Genomic DNA, 14,728 nt, shown 5'->3' with positions numbered 1-14,728 from the left:
TAGTTTGCTCCTTTGTTACTTAGTAAAATAATTTCAGTGCAAATGTTTATTTGTGTGTGTGTGTGTGTTTACAATTAGAACCTGCATATAGGAACATTAAAGAACCATTGACAAACAACGCTCCGTACAATGTTTTCTATAGACAGGTAAACATCATGATGGGTTTCATCCATACTAAATTTCATTGCTAATACATGTATGTCTCAGACTATTTTCCTTTCAGATCACATGACTAGTGAAATTACGGGTGGGGACTGCATACACCATTCATCATCTCTTGTTAGCCCATGAAAAATTGCTATTGTCCACTGTTCAAAATGTATTTGGCAAATTGTAATCTATCTTTATAAGGATCTGGATGGCATGAAGTTCACTCAGATTTGTGTAAATGACCATTATGCATCAAAATGAAGGGTTACTGTTACCAAAAATATAAACACAAATATCTTTATTATACTTATTGTACTTAAGGAAATAAATATATAATTAGACTCTGAAGCATTATAACTACAATCACTTTACAGTTTAATCAAATGTCCACTACCAACCCTCACAGATGGCTGTTATTACTAAAAAGAAAGCTTTCAAACAATTCCTTTTCATTATTGAACATAATTTGGTCCCTATTTTGATATTTTATTGTCTCACCTGCATTAGCAGGGTAGATATATGTTACTTGTTTTGTCTGTCAGTGATTGCACCACTGTCAGCATTTTGCTTAAGGTTTTAGTTTCAGTTTTTCTGCACATTCATGAGTTCAGAAAACATTGAGGGATAGTTGCAATATTTGGTCAACAACATCATTATTAAGTGTCATTTCAATAGCCTACACATCCACTCACCTACCACCCTTGGTCAAGGTCACAGTCACTTTTAATAATGGGACCATTCCAGTGGCCTTGAGGTTAGAGTGCCCACCTTGAATGCAGGAGGTTGCAGGTTCAAACCCTGGCCAAATCATATCAAAGACTTATAACAATGGTACTAACAGCTGCCTCACTTGGTGCACAGTATTATGTTGTTAGTGTTAGGAATGGTTGGCCTGGTGTCAGGATAATGTGACAGGGCAGGACATTATGCTGCATATCTGCAGCATGATGCCCCCGTGCTAAACATCACTATAAACTGCCACACTGTGGACATTGTAGTGATATGACTAAAACTGTTAAAGCTGCGTTAAAAATCCAAACACGCACACTTCTGAAATGGATATTTTTGATAAGCATATGGCAGGTGATATACAATTCCTTAGAAACTTTTGTGAAATAAACCCAATTCATTTTCAGTACTGTAATCCAATTTTGTATAGGTCTTCTCATTATTGGAGTTTTATTTATATCCCACACATTACCAGGGAGCTGCAGTCATGTGCAGAAAAATTGATTGATGATGTTTTACAACAAAGGTTTGTTGCTGGGGATATTTCAAACCAAGACACGAGTAGAATTATTGCAGTGTGCTATATACTGATGCAGTCACTATTGCTGAAACAATACTGCAAATTAAAAGTATCAAAATGGTTGTAAAGAATTCCATTTTAATGGATATTGAAAAAAATACATCACAAAAGTGTCAGATCTGACAACAGGTATCTATTTCAAAAGGACTATCCAAATATAAAAGAGTCTGATTTTCACATGTTAATGGTCAAAATAGCAATATATCAGCCATCACATTTTCATGAACACATTCATCCAGTAGGGAAAAAGTCAGTACCCTTATAAGTCTAGAGAGTTCGTAAGACATTAGAAGGCTATAACTAAGTCCAAGGCAAGAATCAGGTCTTGTATTAATTTAATGCTACCAACTCTGTTCCTTGTTTACTTGTTCCAGTTTCCCTAAAAAGTTCATTATTTAAATTCATTGTGTTACATGTTGCATACCTTTTTGCAATTACCCTTTTTTGTACTCAGAGGTTCTGCCAGTGTTATACATTAACATGTGTATTAACAAAGCATTTCTTGACCAGTCAAAAAGAAGTATTAGTACCATTTTAACATTTACTTCATGTATATCTTTCTAATATTATAGAAAACTGAAAGTAATGAGTTCAAAAGAGATTAAAACACGGATGAGTGAAAATTTATTATTTTCAATTGGTCTGAATTGATCACTTTGAAAAACTTCATCTTCAATGTTCCATTTTATATGGATTAATTTTCTGCTATTATTAATGCTTGTAACCGTAAATGTGTAACAGATATTACTATCGAGTTTTTTCTTTTCACAGAAAAGAAGGAAAAAGATAACTATTTTTATAGGACCACAGCTCCATTTTTTTGCTTTGCCATCATACTTGCAATATCTACGTAATCTTTTTATTATTGTACTTGCATAATTATCTGCTTCAGAATTAATTTTAGCAAATATTAGGAAGAAAATCACATAATCATGATGTTTATATTTGATTCTACAAATAATTGCGAAATACAAGAGAAAAGTTTAAACTCAAATTGTGACATGCTTATATAGTTTGATGAATTTAAATCATGGCTTTAAACTCAAATTGGGACGTGCTTGTGTTGAATTTAAGTCAAGGCTTTAAACTCAAACTGGGACATGCTTGTGATGAATTTAAGTCGTAGCTTTAAACTCAGATTGGGACTTGCTTATGTTGAATGTAAGTCGTGGCTTTAAGAACATAGGCATTTCATTGTTGAAATTTTTTTAGTGGTTGGTAATTCAAGTCAATATTAAAACAGCATCTGTTTTGAATTTTTTGCAGTAAAATTGCAAGATTATTTCTATACCTGTTTTCATTGTTTTGTGGGGTTATCATTTAAGTCTGCCTATTAAAAGGCAAGAAATGTTGTAATTACTGCATGTGAAAACATTTTCATTTTTAATTTATTTATTGTTTCTGTCGATTCTTATTTTTTTAGTTTTCTTCGATATCACAGACATTCCCTTTGCCCTGTATAACAATAGTATTATGTCTTTGGAAAGTGCTGGTCTAATTTTCCATATTTCATTGGCATAATACTTTTGTATAAAGATGTCACAATTTTGTTGTCACTGGATGGAATGTCCTGCTTGGTTTTACAAAGTGAAGTTTGCCTACTAACAGAAGGTTTTTGTAAAGCACCACTTCATTTTTTTACGGATGAAATTATAGTTACAGGTTGATGAGACATGATAGGTCTTTATAAATATTAGTTTGTTTGGTAAAATATGCAAAATGACTGGATGGTTTTTACTTTGATTTTAAAAAATTACCCTTGAGTAATTGAGTGAAATTTTAAATATTTTGTAGCATGTAAAACATATTTTCTTCATGCATGATTGATAACAGTGACATAATGTGAAGCAAGTATTGTTTTTGACAGATTATTTTTTGTATCTGATTACAGATCAAAAGACTGCAGACTTTATGTTGGGCATGCTAACATATTTTACTCCTTTCTCCAAGATAAAACATTGTTTTACTTGAAATTTGAAAAAATATTTTAGATTTATTCCTTGTACTATCAACATTCATTATAACTTAACATTATAGAGTTCATTGAAAGTCCTGTTTTGTCTTCCAGGAACCTATATGACAGACAAATTTATTGATAAGGAATAAACCCATACTGACACATTGATCTTATACAGTATATACTCACTGTTCCATCTGCAAACAACACAGAACCCAATTTGCCAATGCAAAATGAACCTGTAGATCAATGTCTATTTTAGTTCTACAGAAAACTCATAACAGACTTCATAAAGCAAGATCTTTCAGCACATTATGCAACAGCAGATCTGGGTTTGTGCAGTTTGCAGTTGGACCTGTAATCAAGTAAATACAGAACATAATATGTCAACCACGTACTATGCATATGATGATCAGTGCAATAATTACTGTAATTGTTAAACCAGGTCTTTGACCGTTTTTAGGTAGTAAGTGTGACTACTTCCTACAAATCTGCCAACCACATTAAAGAGGATATTGGGAAGCATTGCTGCAATGATGTTGTGGAAGGAGTCAAAAATGGCCAACCTTTCAGCATTATTAGGGATAATATTACTGTTTCTGAAATGGTCAAACATGAAAGAACTGATCATCATGGTGGAATATTGCACTGATTTGGGTCAGTTGCCATATTACAAAGTCTTTTGATGAAATGCCATATGAAAGTCAGGGACAGACTAAAGATTTACAGTTTTATCACTTTATTCCTTCTGACCAAGATGAAAGAAGATTAAAGAATGATTACTTGGTTCTTATATCAAGGGTAGCTAAGTAATTCCTTCCCCAGTTGGACTTTCTCTACAAGACCCAGCCCACTCATATATTGGGTACATACAGTGAGGACCGCTCCGGTGGCCTAGTGGTTAGAGCATCTGCTTCAGAAGTGGGAGGTCGTGGGTTCAAACCCAGGCCAAGTCATACCAAAGACTTACAAAAATGGTACTAACAGCTGCCTCGTTTGGCGCTCAGCATTAAGAGGTTAGCGTAAGGACTAGTTGGCCTGGTGTCAGGATAATGTGTCTGGGTGGGACATCACGCTACGTGTCTACTACATGATGCCCCAGTGCTAGACATCACTATAAACTGCCACACTGCAGACATCATAGCGATATGACTGAAAAATTGTTAAAGCTACATTAAAAATCATAATCACACACACACAGTGAGGAGCTGACAAAGAAGAATGTAGTGGTGTCTTTTGAGGTTCTTCCACTGAATGAGCAAGAGCAGGCAGATGTTATTTTTATTCTGGACAAATATGAATCAGCAGTGGAAGAAATATATACGTTTTCTATTTGTGACAAAGAGAAATTGCCAGTACACATTGGGGGTGATCAGCTTACCAGAGAGCAGTTTACTGGTGCAAAGGACTTGGATCTGGTTGCTCCACCGAAATAGAGAATCTGAATTACCTTTACCCTATCACATTTGAAATATGGCGTACTGCCATTAACGTTTTGACTAATGTTTAAGTGCTTGTACAAGGAGGAGTCCTTTGACAAAGGCACAATAAATGCAGAAAGAATTTGTTTAAGTAGAAAAACAGTCGATGCAGATGCTAAAAATCATCATCATCATGACAAAGAATTCACCATTTCTTTTGTTAAAGGCTACATTGTTAAGGCACTCTGATTATTTTGGCCTAGAGACTTTGACAGATACCCCAATGAAGCACAGTCCACCAGAAGATGCATGTGTGATGGAAATGGAATCCTGGTTGAATGATACTATGGACAAATTCATTGATGAATATGTCTTGGCTAGAAACACTAATGCTACCAATAGGATACAGATGGACACTGAAGAGATGACTGTAACTGAAACACTGATGCTACCAATAGGATACAGATGGATACTGAAGAGATGACTGTAACTGAAACACTGATGCTACCAAAAGGATACAGATGGATACTGAAGAGATGACTGTAACTGAAACACTGATGCTACCAATGGGATACAGATAGATACTGAAGAGATGACTGTAACTGAAACGCTGATGCTACCAGTAGGATACAGATGGATACTGAAGAGATGATTGTAACTCCACTAAGACTTCTACTACCAAATGTAACAGTCTTCATCCCAAAAAGGCAAAAGATATCAGTGTTGCCTGAGACTCAGCATGACAGAGTTAAGCATTATGCCCCTAATATACTACAGCTAGGACTGCTGTATATGCAGTTCCTTGATGTTTGCCAAGTACCTGACAGGATAAGGTTATTAACTACCCTCAAGTACATGATGGTAGTTTTAAGGCAGTTAATTCACACAGCAAATATGCACTTGAAATTTTGCATTTTCTTGCCCACCAGCAAGCATCATATAGCCTACATACTGCCAAAAAGTCTTTGTATGATTTATTTGTGAACACTAAGGGCAAAATAGATTCACATATTCCTGCTGACCTTCAAATGGGGGGGGGGGGGCAAGTGGTCTAAAGTGCTCACTGTCACGGATCACTGCCATCTCACCTCTGTCTGCATGGGCTCAAGTCTCGGGCTTGGCCAATGTGGGTATATGAGAAAGCTTGCCAGTAGCTTCTCGTGGGTCAGTAGTTCTTTAGAGGGTTTTCCTGGGTTTTCCCTCCACCATTTATACTGGCCGCCATGTATATTGTGCTGAAAAATGGCGTTAAACCCTATAATAACAACAACCTTGAAATGAAACATGTTGTTAGGAAAATTAAGAAACTAGTTTCTAACAACATCGTGGGATCAGTTTCAAGAAAATCATGAGCTCTAGCTGGTATGTCCCATGTTGCAGAACAGTATGACCATGCTGCTGGTGTTATTGTTTGAGCTCAGCTGTATAAGAAAAAGAAGGCATTTGAAGAAGAGATGATGATTATCAAAGACCTGAGAGATATTCATCCATTTAAGACATAAATAGGGAGAGTCTTTCATAAATTTGAAAAGACACTTGCTCCTACGGATAGATCTTTTTTCTGACAAGATTATGAAGCATGGATTCAGCACCATAAATTTATCTTTGATTATGAGACAGGAAAATAAATTGTTATTATTCTTCACTCATTCATGAAGTATGTGTAAGTAGATTTGTAAGTCACATGGATAAAACCGTGCTTTGCATTACATTTTGTTGTTGTGGGGCTTAACGCCATTTTTCAGCACACGATAGGCTATACATGGTGGCCAGTATTAATGGTGGAGGAAGAACCCGGGAAATCCTTGGAAAGAACCACCGACCCACGAGAAGCTACTGGCAAGCTTTCTCACATACCCACGTTGGCTGAATCCGAGACTCGAACAAGCGCAGACAGAGTGCATTACATTGAGAAACAATGATAAAACTGCATTACATTACACTGAGGAACAGTGATAAAACCATGCTTTATTACTTTGTGAGGAAGAAGGATAAAACCGTGCTTTACATTACATTGTGAAGAAGAACAGTAAAACTGAATTACATTACACTTGTTACATTGTGCAGAACAAGGATAGTTATATGGCATGCACATTAAGTTCTTTTTATGGATTGATTGATTCTAATCATGCATATGAGTAGCATTGATTTTAATAATGATGTGTATTATTTGACAATGATGGCTCATTTGAAAGGTCATGGTAACACTTTAGCCCATTTGTATGTTTAGGCTGGCACTCCAAGTTGCCATATTCACACCAAAAAATTTAAGAAATAAAAATACTTTTGTACAATGGCTGTTTTGTTTATTTTATACTTATTACTGTTATGGTGAATATTACAAGTATAACACTGGAATTTTTTACATGTTAACTGTCTGTATTAAAGATTAAAACCAATTCTGTAAATGGATGCAGCTTGGTACTTAAATGTACATAAGAGGAGAAATCAGGTGGATATGTAGGTTAAATATTTGAAAGTTATTATTGTAAAAAAAATTATTAATAAAAAAAATTGCTTTTCTTTTGATTCACCACATTTATACACTAAGAAGGGTTAAGAGCATAGATACAATAATTGTCAGTTGACAGAGATAAATGACATGCATCTTATTGCAATACATGTGTGATGATACTTTGGATTGCTGAAGCCACTAATGGTGGTAGGTGTAAGTTAAATTCAACTTCTTTAACAGTATTGCAGAACTCAAAAGTTTGTGAAACTAAATATGTGATTGTGTTCATCCAAACATCCTGTACCATCTGCTGTCACATAATCTTGAATGCATGCATCACTTGGTTTCTTTGCTTCAGGGATGGAAATGGGATGAACATGGGTCTCACAAACTGTTGGTACTTTGCACATATGTCACAACATTTCTGAATAGTAGACTGCTGGAAATTCACACTGAAGTACCCTGATAAAATCAATCTTCTGCACTTATTAGACATATAAAAATCTTTGATGGCCTTCTCAATATGTATTTGTGCTGAGTCTATAGTATTATAGTACAAAATGGCTTGGGCACTAGAACCATCTCTACCTGCACAGAATATCTCCTGTGTGTAGGCTTCTAAACAAAAATCAAAGAAAGGATGCCAGTATTAATATGTGATGTGATTACACACTTTTTGCACATGCTCACACCAGAGTTAGAGTTGTGTTGTAATGAGAAAAAAAATCATATTTAATCTGTTTGGAAATACCTATGATTGAAAACAATTGATAAGTAACTATTAGAGTAATGAACCTCTTTTTGGATTTAAATATTGATACAAGCAAAATGCATAATGAAAGGCAACTTATTTATAAACAATTAAACGTGTATTCAGATATGTTTAATATACATGGCTTATATACATATACTCTTATTAGCTTGAAACATATGGTACTCTACACCCCCCATATATTTTAATAAATACAATAGTTTTACATTTCAGCCTTAAAAAATAAAAATAAAAAAACCAACCTATGATGTTGAATGGACACATGAACTGACAGTCAGTCTGTATCTCCTCTGACCTATGTTAAGTCTTGTGTCACATTAGTTGCGGGGGACAAAGTTAATAATAAAAATGTTTGGATCTTAATCACTACTATACCTTCAAGAGTTGATGGAATACCTGCATGGATTACTCTCTTCACTTGCCTTAGGTCACATCCCATGCCACGAGCTATACAGTAGTTGCAAATGCCAGTCAAATTGGGGTTACATCTTGGGATAATTTTGTCATGATTTCCTGATTAACCTATGGAAAAAATGTTTGTGTGAATGATATATTGTACAAAACAATGTATTCAGTCTCCAAGTAAATAATCTATAATATGCCTTGTTTCATTTCACTGCATGACAAACAAATGAATAGATAAAAGTGTTCAAGTAAATATGCTTTCTCATTTACTTCCACCAGAAACATTGAAATTTGGTAATTAAAATATCACCTAGAAAAAAAGAGCAATTAAAACATTTATTTTGTTCTTTTAATGCAGGTTTTTAGTATGCATTAACATAATATGTAAATTTGTAACGACAGTATGTTTCATATGTATAGAGTAGTCACTTACAGTAACTTGTGATGTTCATATTTAGTTATAAATATTATGGATAGAACTTGAACAGTGTTTAATGAACTTGGATCTTCAGAACATGCATGAGATTTTAATACACATGTACTTAAATTAATATCTTTTATTATTAATTTTAGGCATTGTAACTGGTACTAGTCTTGATTCTTCCTATATTTACCATTATTTTAAACAGAATTTACCATGGTGTCATGAAAAAGAAACTGATATAAAAACATAAGCATTATTTGCAATATTTCAATATGTCTAACATGGAGCCATCTGAAACCAGTTTAGATCCTGATTTGTTGCCATAACAGGATAAACATTTTTATTACTAATATTGTAATGCCTATTTTACAGAGTAATTCCTAATATGCTTGGCTGTAATTGCCGAAGAGTTTACAGATAGTCAAATGTGATACGCACAAAATACAGCATATATCTCTGGTTGAATTAAAAATCATTTTGTGGATTTTAAACATGGGATAAATAATTACATGTTCAGGTTGCTAGGAATGAAACTGTACCACACATGCAGTCTCCTCAGGTCTTTCACAATCCATCCATTTGAATGATCCTAGGAGCCTCTTGGCAAGTTCAGTGCCATATGTGCACCATTGCAACTTGCTTTATACAATTGTCAATGGAAAATTGTGCTTATTTCTGTGCAACAACAAAAATTAAAGGCTTGTACACAGTTAAAGCACCTGCTACAGTGCTCCTTTCCCCAGTTGATGATATACAAGACCTAAGATTAATGGAAATACTTTCATTCAGATCTGGTATGGTGCTTAAATCAGTATGCCTTTCCATTCGTAGCCTTCTGTGAATGTCCCCCTGTGCTGTCTGACTTGCTGTTGCAGTAACCGCAAGGACTTTTAGGCAGTTTTGTATACTTGACCTTATATTGGAAAGTCTCTTGAACTCTGGTCTGATGCGGGAGTTGGTGGGTTTGATCCCTGGTTGAGTCATACCAAAGACTTACAAAAATAGTACTAACAGCTGCCTCGCTCGGCACTCAGGATTTAGAGGTAGGTGTTAGGATTGGTCAGCCAGGTGTCATGATAATGTGACTGGGTGGGACATCATGATACATGTCTGCGGCATGATGCCCAAGTGCTAGACATCACTATAAACTGTCACACTGCAGACACTGTAGCTATATGACTGAACAATTGTTAAAGCGATGTTAAAAATCCAAATCACACACACACAGATTCTGGTCTCAAGACCTCCCACCATTCTAAAATGCAGTGGGCCTCATCAACTACAAGATAAGTGATGTCATATTTTTGGGGATATTGTCCCCTGGTTTTCAGCATGATATAGGATGTCTTCAGGATGACCAATCATGTAGGGTATATGATTAGTTTGTTCAAAGTCAAGACCAGTTTTAAGATGCAAAATTTGAGCCTTCAACTTCTGGATCTCCTGTTGCAGAATTTAGTTTAATGGCATAACTATAATGACAATGCATGTTTTTGGCAAGTGAACAATAGGGCAGTATTTTAAATATGAGCGACTTCCCATATCCTTTTGGTAGTATTGCAACTGTGTCCTGTTTTGCTAGTGACTTGAGACAATTCAACTGCTGAGACTTTAAAAACTGAATTTCTGTGCAACATGCCTTGTTCAGCATTGCTAGCAACATTTTATGCTGAATGCTACTTTGTAGCACTTTACTGTATTAACTGAAAAGAAAAATGTTCTTTTAAGGTAAAGTAAACCTAAATATTCAACACTAATTTAATGGATTTTTGAGGAATAAGTTTCACATTCAATAAAACTGGTCAGCAAGCAAAATCTGAGCAGAGTTCTTACTTTAATGCAAATGGGGCCATGTGATAATACTTGCAACCCCTTTATAACATTGGTTGATGTCTAATGTAAGAACGTTCTCTAGCTAAATATAGTAAATGAGTGTTGACCCTTCAGATTTTCATCATAAGCTTCTCTCTCAAATATATCCAAATAATTTTAAATTTAGGTACATAACTTTCATCATCAAAGGACTTACAAATAAGTGGGGGAGGATTCAAGCTATATTATCACGTTTGGTTTAAAAGCAGGCGCAAGATGATATCTAATACAATAATAAATGAACAACAAAATGTGCACAATTCCTTCATGTTTATTGAACACCTGGAAAGTTGTAATCTTTTTCCTCAATACACGTTTCAAAGACTTTTGGGGTCAAATTAAACCTTCATCTCTGATTTTTGGTAATTACAAATGATCTAACTGTTAAGTGTGAAAATGACCTATATGTAATAAAAGAAAGGCTAATAAATTTAACAATGTGTACAATGAACAAAAGAGTACAGAACCTTTATATAGCCTCTACTACATAAGACAGTATACATACCCATACATTTTATACGGTTGCTTATATCATGACATCAGCATCTAGGTTATGAATGCTCATCTACATAATTTTAATGATCAGACATAGACAACCATTTTGAAAGAACGTGTAATGGCTGACATATCACAATTCCATCCCATAATTGGCACCTTTGGAGGAAAATATTCAGGGGGAGATCCAGCATACTGTGTGTAGACATACATCCTGAATGAACATGCAACTGCTGACATGTCACAATTCCATCCATCTCTGAATGAAATTTGTGTTAGGAAAGTGTGTGTGCATCCGGGTGGGTGGGTGGCATAAGTGAGGGTGAAATCAGAAATCAAGGAAAAGCAGTTCGCAGGAAATATGCTGTAAGTATATTTTAACATGTATTTTACTTGTGTAACTTAAATGCTCAACCTCGCTCTACATGACAACACAACATATTGATCATGCATTTGTCAAAACTTGTCCTGGAAGTGTTCAAAATGTGTGCTTATCTTCTATGTACATTGCGCAATGTCAACATCGCAGAGGCCGTTACCTAACCAGATTAAAAATCATCTAACTATGCTCATTCACTTTGGATCAACATATTAATTTAGAATGATTGAGAACTCATTTAAACACATTCTGGATTGCATACACATGGTACATAGGACATTCAAGACTATTGAAGTTTATTCAGAACATTCTATAATTTTGTACTTGTGATAAAACAATTGGGATAATTTTTTAATTTAAATCACAATACCGAGTCTTTTGAATTTTCACTTTGGATAGATGAGAAATAAATAAACTATTGATTTTACTGAAATTGTTGGTTTCACTTTTCTGTCACATATATTAAGACCTAGTGTTAAAACACATTTTCAAAAAATACCATTTAAGAAATTTAAAGTATAATTAGTTAAATCTATCTATTATCCGAGAATTAAACAAATAACATACCTCTGTAAAGATTTGAAGTTACTCGTCTTATAGACATTATTGTCATCATTGAAAACACATACTTTTTCATTACTTGTTCAAAACTGAATACATTATAGTTTATAAACATGGTATAGGCACTGTTCCATCTTGGAAGGATTATTAGCAAGTGAAGATTATAATTATAACCAATAAATAGTTTTCTTTTCAACTATTCACAAACGTTTGTCCACAGAGGAGTGCATTACTTTGTGCAAGAAAAAAGATTTGAATAAGTTTCATGTTCAAAGAACCATTTCTAAATTTGTGTAAAAGCATGTTCAAGTTCACAAAAATATGTACTCTCTCACCATATCTTCGTAAAATGACCGATTCGATTTTTAAAAATGACCCAAATACGAATAACTATAGACTTAATCCAGATCATGGCTGTAAAGTATTATAAAGGGAGGAGGTGGTAATTTGAACTAAAGTTGTCGGAAAGACCATACATGGCAATTTTTGTTGTTTAGATATCATTCTCAACTGCATAATGTTCACATATCGTTAATAATTTACTTAAACCTGTGATAGAAGGACTTATCAATGACATACCATCAACAAGACTAAAATTATTAAGAAATAACACATTTGGCACCAGGTGTACTCCCACGTCACACCGACCTAGCTTACGATTTACCTCATATATGTATATATTAAATAACAAAGGCGAAAGAACATCTCCCTGCCTCGCCCCATTGGTTACATGGAAGGAATCGAATACAGTACTTCACCAATGCACAAAATACAATTGCTTGCCATACCAGTTAACTAGACTATGAACTTTGTAGACGGGTATTTGAATGCCAAACAACTTTTGACAGTGTCCAATAATTACCCTACAGGCGTCTAAAAACGCAAACACAGGGCTACCATGTTTAATATATTAGCTGACAGTTTGCGTAACTTCATAGAGGCATGCGTCTGTTGAAAGTTGCTGTTTTTTATACATAAAAAAATCTTTATTAGAGATCGAGACCTCACAGCCTTGTAGTAAAATACATTCCAATATTTTCAAAGTAATATATATTACATTCATTTGTTTGTCTGTACTGAATTTTACATTGTGTCCAAATTCTAACAAATCATATATTAAGTATCTTAAAACATAAACTAATGGTGAAGTTCTTGTCACAGGTTAACCGACATTTGTTTGAGACGCTGAACTGCAAACTCCTGAATGTTCGATTAGTCGCTGTGCACTCTCGCGAAAATGTACAAAGACAACCACACCAAAATACATATATCCTGAAGAATAAAGAATTTTCTTTAAATCAGTACCAAGAATGCATGAATCTAAGCCAAAGTAAAACAGAGAAAGAATAATCTAAAATGTATTGGAAGTTATAATTCTGACCTGACACCGTTTATATCGGAAGCATAATTTGTCTCGCAGAAATAACAGAAGTAGCTCTAAAATCACCGCATATAATTGACCTTGAAATTAGAGATTATATCACATTCAGAACGTTCTCAGTCGTCAAGTCTGGAAATGAGCGAGTGATTTTCAGAATGAGTACATCGCGTACGTAATTATATATCTGCTTTTTTTTAAAAATAATTTTTTCTGTATTTCATTTAATTTATAATTGAAGGAAAAAAAACACTTATCAAAAACTCTATTTTTAGGATTCTTATATCTGTCAATGACTTAATTATTTTCGCCGATTTGATATTTGCAAATAAATTCAGTTATGTTGATTTCTTTCAAAACTAATTGATCCAACTCCTCATCGGTTAGGTGTTTACCAGTTATTTCCTTGTACGTTCCATTTATACCAAGTTTTCTTGTTTTCAGGCATCATTTATTACATCTTATATAGTTCTCGCGTCACCCATCAATGGCTTTAATAAATACATGGGTAGGAAATTTCTGATTATTACGGTTGATCTCGGCGACCCACCCAAAACAACATTATGACCCAGTTTTAGGTCGTGTCTCATGGGTTAAGAACCACTGATTTAAAAAGTCGAAACTGGCGCGAGGTGATCACTTAGAAGGGTTTGAGAATTCTAAATATGAAACCGAGGAAAATGTTGTTATATAAGATCTGGTTATAGAAAATCTTGTTATCGCAAATTTTATAAATGAGGGACTTGAAGTCCGTAATTAAACAGTTTATCAGTTAACCATTTATGAATAGAAGGAGCAAAATTCAAACATAAAATAGAGATATATGAAGCACAATGTGAGTCAAGTAAATCACATTTTATGATTAAAAATTGAATTAGTATTATGAAGAAATAAAGAAGATGCTCAAATTTATTATAAGGCTAATCCAAATAAAATATTATCGAATAACTTTATGACTGCGCAAGATGTGATTTGTTCCATTCAGTCCGTTTAACAACAGAAAGAAATACGTGACATCCACCAGATTATAATCCTACAGTATTACAAATTCCTGCAGTTACGGGTCGACAAACGACAACAGTTCCTGAGGAATTACTACAAGGAGACAACCGATAATAGTAGGTGTGCTAAAGCAGATTTGTTAGATCTT

The 14,728-nt window shown here is 34.4% G+C and overlaps 1 pseudogene; it reads left to right on the top strand.

The window, feature by feature from the left end:
- The first annotated feature begins 3,609 nt into the window (after positions 1-3,609).
- On the top strand, positions 3,610-7,174 carry LOC149805374 (uncharacterized; annotated as a pseudogene).
- The last annotated feature ends 7,554 nt before the right edge of the window (positions 7,175-14,728 follow it).

This window comes from Sinohyriopsis cumingii, chromosome 2 (assembly GCF_028554795.1).
Source record: "Sinohyriopsis cumingii isolate HCF-2022 chromosome 2, ASM2855479v2, whole genome shotgun sequence".
Classification (NCBI taxonomy): domain Eukaryota; kingdom Metazoa; phylum Mollusca; class Bivalvia; order Unionida; family Unionidae; genus Sinohyriopsis; species Sinohyriopsis cumingii.
The sequence above is the reverse complement of the archived record's forward strand: the minus strand, read 5'-3'. Positions and strand labels throughout refer to the sequence as shown.